At 52.2% G+C, this 5000-nt stretch overlaps 1 non-coding gene across 1 annotated transcript in view; it reads right to left on the reverse strand.

The window, feature by feature from the left end:
- Nucleotides 1-1182, reverse strand: part of LOC124575266 — a 1910-nt gene extending 728 nt beyond the window's left edge. The window contains exon 1 of the ribosomal RNA XR_006972378.1: nucleotides 1-1182. This exon is cut by the window's left edge and continues 728 nt beyond it. This is a non-coding gene — a ribosomal RNA (small subunit ribosomal RNA).
- Between the last annotated feature and the right edge of the window lie 3818 nt (nucleotides 1183-5000).

Genomic DNA, 5000 nt, shown 5'->3' on the forward strand with positions numbered 1-5000 from the left:
CGGAGGCTGCCCGCCGAGTCATCGGAGGAACTGCGGCGGATCGCTGGCTGGCATCGTTTATGGTTAGAACTAGGGCGGTATCTGATCGCCTTCGAACCTCTAACTTTCGTTCTTGATTAATGAAAACATACTTGGCAAATGCTTTCGCTTCTGTTCGTCTTGCGACGATCCAAGAATTTCACCTCTAACGTCGCAATACGAATGCCCCCGCCTGTCCCTATTAATCATTACCTCGGGTTCCGAAAACCAACAAAATAGAACCGAGGTCCTATTCCATTATTCCATGCACACAGTATTCAGGCGGGCTTGCCTGCTTTAAGCACTCTAATTTGTTCAAAGTAAACGTGCCGGCCCACCGAGACACTCACTCAAGAGCACCCTGGTAGGATTGCAACGGGGTCCGCCTCGGGACGCACGAGCACGCACGAGGCGCGTCGCACGCCTTCGGCTCGCCCCACCGGCAGGACGTCCCACGATACATGCCAGTTAAACACCGACGGGCGGTGAACCAACAGCGTGGGACACAAATCCAACTACGAGCTTTTTAACCGCAACAACTTTAATATACGCTATTGGAGCTGGAATTACCGCGGCTGCTGGCACCAGACTTGCCCTCCAATAGATACTCGTTAAAGGATTTAAAGTGTACTCATTCCGATTACGGGGCCTCGGATGAGTCCCGTATCGTTATTTTTCGTCACTACCTCCCCGTGCCGGGAGTGGGTAATTTGCGCGCCTGCTGCCTTCCTTGGATGTGGTAGCCGTTTCTCAGGCTCCCTCTCCGGAATCGAACCCTGATTCCCCGTTACCCGTTACAACCATGGTAGGCGCAGAACCTACCATCGACAGTTGATAAGGCAGACATTTGAAAGATGCGTCGCCGGTACGAGGACCGTGCGATCAGCCCAAAGTTATTCAGAGTCACCAAGGCAAACGGACCGGACGAGCCGACCGATTGGTTTTGATCTAATAAAAGCGTCCCTTCCATCTCTGGTCGGGACTCTGTTTGCATGTATTAGCTCTAGAATTACCACAGTTATCCAAGTAACGTGGGTACGATCTAAGGAACCATAACTGATTTAATGAGCCATTCGCGGTTTCACCTTAATGCGGCTTGTACTGAGACATGCATGGCTTAATCTTTGAGACAAGCATATGACTACTGGCAGGATCAACCAGGGAGCTGCGTCAACTAGAGCTGAGCAGCCGGCCGCCCGGGAGTGTGTCCCGGGGGCCCGCGCGAACACGCAAGCGTCCGCTCAATTATTCTGCAAACAGGAGGAGGCTGAGCTCCCCTGCACAATACACCTCGAAACCCTCTCAGGTCCCGGCGGCGCGCAGCGCCGTCCTAAGTACTTGGTCGGGTTCGAGAGAGGCGCAATCGCCCGGAGTTTGGCGAGTAGACGCTTTAGGTGCGACCACCCGTGCTCCCAACTGAGCTTGCCGCTGCCGACAGAGGCCCGGGAGCGTGCTGTCGTGGCATTGCCGGCGGGAGACAACACGCGCCACCTACGGTGACCGGCAGCTCCAACGCCAGCGCCACAGAAGGACAAAAGCCCCACTTGGGTGCCGAAGCGAACTCTCCCAGCACAGCGCACGCGCCAACACGTCCGCACAGCTGCGATACAAACCACCTGCGAGAACCGCAGAGGCGACCGAGCAGCAGACGGCGTCGCGGCGCCGAGCGCCGGGCGGCGGCGCATCCTCAGCGCACACAGTCCTCAATCGGACCAGCACACTGCAGATGTCCACCGCGCTTCGCACCGGGCCCGCGAGGACCTACTTTGGCCGCACGGCGCCGCGTGCAGGGTGCGCCGGCGCGCAGCTGCGCCGCCTGCCGCCTCCGTCGGCCGGCGCGCCTGCCACTGGCCGCCCCCACCAGCCGGCTGTAGCGCGTGCGCCCACGCACCGCGCGGCCAGCACGCCGGGAGGCCCCCCCTCACCGGCCGGGGACGGTCCCACCCAGCCACCGCCGCGTATCGCTTCACACCCAGATGCCATTCACGTTCGTGGGCATGGTGGGTATCGCTGGAACAACCGGTTGGTAGCTCAACCGATCGTCGCCATCACTGATTCACCTCTAGCGAGAACAACCGCACCACAACGGTTTACCAGTTGTTCATTTGCATAACGTCACCAGCAAACGTAGGCGTCCATCGCCATTTGCAAATTCAACGATTGTTGCATGCCTGTGTCAGGTGTCACGACACACTATGTCTGCCCACATACACGCAACAACATGTGCACGCTTCGCGAACACGTGGAAGGTGGCCCCCGTACGTATGCGATGTCCATTGCGCGAACGACTGTCAACCGGCCTCTGTCACATGTCGCAGATGTGGAACGCAGTGCACCATGCTATCACGGTGTGTGAGAAGAGACGACTACGTCTGACAACACGCGCCACTACATCAACAGACGGCTCATGCTGATCGCCATCCAGGGCATACCACACTGCAATCCAGCTCTTATAGGGAGACGACACGTAGCTGAGTGCACAACATTTGGACCGCATGGTTCGCCGTTGTTGGCGCAGTCGTTGTACGGTCACATGTACCACGATGTATCATTCAGTACATGAGGACCAATGTGCAGTACAGTGTGTGATTTGGACGTACAACATCAGCGGACAGTTGACACAGGCCGTACCACAGCGTAGGCTAAGTGCTTCGCACATGCGAATGCCAATGAACAACTGCAAATGCCAATGAACAACTGCAAAGGGCATTGAGCATGTACGTCCTGCTGCCATCCACATTACAGTGTATAGCTGCAAGGTGTTTAACATGAAGCGATACACTGGGGACCGGGCAGTGCGAGTAGCAAACTATATTGCGGGGGTTGCAGTTAGGCAACACTACACTAATTTAACGCGTCGTATGACAATTACAGAGCAGGTTAAGGCCCAACGTGTGTTGGGTTAAGGCCCAACGTGTGTTGGGTTAAGGCCCAACGTGTGTTGGGTTAAGGCCCAACGTGTGTTGGGTTAAGGCCCAACGTGTGTTGGGTTAAGGCCCAACGTGTGTTGGGTTAAGGCCCAACGTGTGTTGGGTTAAGGCCCAACGTGTGTTGGGTTAAGGCCCAACGTGTGTTGGGTTAAGGCCCAACGTGTGTTGGGTTAAGGCCCAACGTGTGTTGGGTTAAGGCCCAACGTGTGTTGGGTTAAGGCCCAACGTGTGTTGGGTTAAGGCCCAACGTGTGTTGGGTTAAGGCCCAACGTGTGTTGGGTTACGTTAAGGGGCAATGTGGGTTACGTTAAGGGGCAATGTGGGTTACGTTAAGGGGCAATGTGGGTTACGTTACGGCGCAATATAGGTTACGTTACGGCGCAATATAGGTTACGTTAAGGCGCAATATCGGTTACGTTAAGGCGCAATACAGGTTACGTTAAGGCGCAATACAGGTTACGTTAAGGCGCAATACAGGTTACGTTAAGGCGCAATACAGGTTACGTTAAGGCGCAATACAGGTTACGTTAAGGCGCAATGCAGGTTACGTTAAGGCGCAATACAGGTTACGTTAAGGCGCAATACAGGTTACGTTAAGGCGCAATACAGGTTACGTTAAGGCGCAATACAGGTTACGTTAAGGCGCAATACAGGTTACGTTAAGGCGCAATACAGGTTACGTTAAGGCGCAATACAGGTTACGTTAAGGCGCAATACAGGTTACGTTAAGGCGCAATACAGGTTACGTTAAGGCGCAATACAGGTTACGTTAAGGCGCAATACAGGTTACGTTAAGGCGCAATACAGGTTACGTTAAGGCGCAATACAGGTTACGTTAAGGCGCAATACAGGTTACGTTAAGGCGCAATACAGGTTACGTTAAGGCGCAATACAGGTTACGTTAAGGCGCAATACAGGTTACGTTAAGGCGCAATACAGGTTACGTTAAGGCGCAATACAGGTTACGTTAAGGCGCAATACAGGTTACGTTAAGGCGCAATACAGGTTACGTTAAGGCGCAATACAGGTTAGGTTAAGGCGCAATACAGGTTAGGTTAAGGCGCAATACAGGTTAGGTTAAGGTACGACATAGGTTAGGTTAAGGTACGACATAGGTTAGGTTAAGGTACGACATAGGTTAGGTTAAGGTACGACATAGGTTAGGTTAAGGTACGACATAGGTTAGGTTAAGGTACGACATAGGTTAGGTTAAGGTACGACATAGGTTAGGTTAAGGTACGACATAGGTTAGGTTAAGGTACGACATAGGTTAGGTTAAGGTACGACATAGGTTAGGTTAAGGTACGACATAGGTTAGGTTAAGGTACGACATAGGTTAGGTTAAGGTACGACATAGGTTAGGTTAAGGTACGACATAGGTTAGGTTAAGGTACGACATAGGTTAGGTTAAGGTACGACATAGGTTAGGTTAAGGTACGACATAGGTTAGGTTAAGGTACGACATAGGTTAGGTTAAGGTACGACATAGGTTAGGTTAAGGTACGACATAGGTTAGGTTAAGGTACGACATAGGTTAGGTTAAGGTACGACATAGGTTAGGTTAAGGTACGACATAGGTTAGGTTAAGGTACGACATAGGTTAGGTTAAGGTACGACATAGGTTAGGTTAAGGTACGACATAGGTTAGGTTAAGGTACGACATAGGTTAGGTTAAGGTACGACATAGGTTAGGTTAAGGTACGACATAGGTTAGGTTACGGTACGACATAGGTTAGGTTACGGTACGACATAGGTTAGGTTACGGTACGACATAGGTTAGGTTACGGTACGACATAGGTTAGGTTACGGTACGACATAGGTTAGGTTACGGTACGACATAGGTTAGGTTACGGTACGACATAGGTTAGGTTACGGTACGATATAGGTTAGGTTACGGTACGATATAGGTTAGGTTAAGGTACACATTGTTGTAAGGAAAGGTTTAATGGGGGGCGGGGCGGGGCGGCCGGTTTGTTGATTGTGATTATAGTAAGTGGATGCCTGCGGCATCATCTGATTTGCCACGTCAGGATGCACCTTTGGCTCATGACA

The sequence above is a fragment of the Schistocerca americana genome, unplaced genomic scaffold, assembly GCF_021461395.2.
Source record: "Schistocerca americana isolate TAMUIC-IGC-003095 unplaced genomic scaffold, iqSchAmer2.1 HiC_scaffold_229, whole genome shotgun sequence".
Classification (NCBI taxonomy): Eukaryota; Metazoa; Arthropoda; class Insecta; order Orthoptera; family Acrididae; genus Schistocerca; species Schistocerca americana.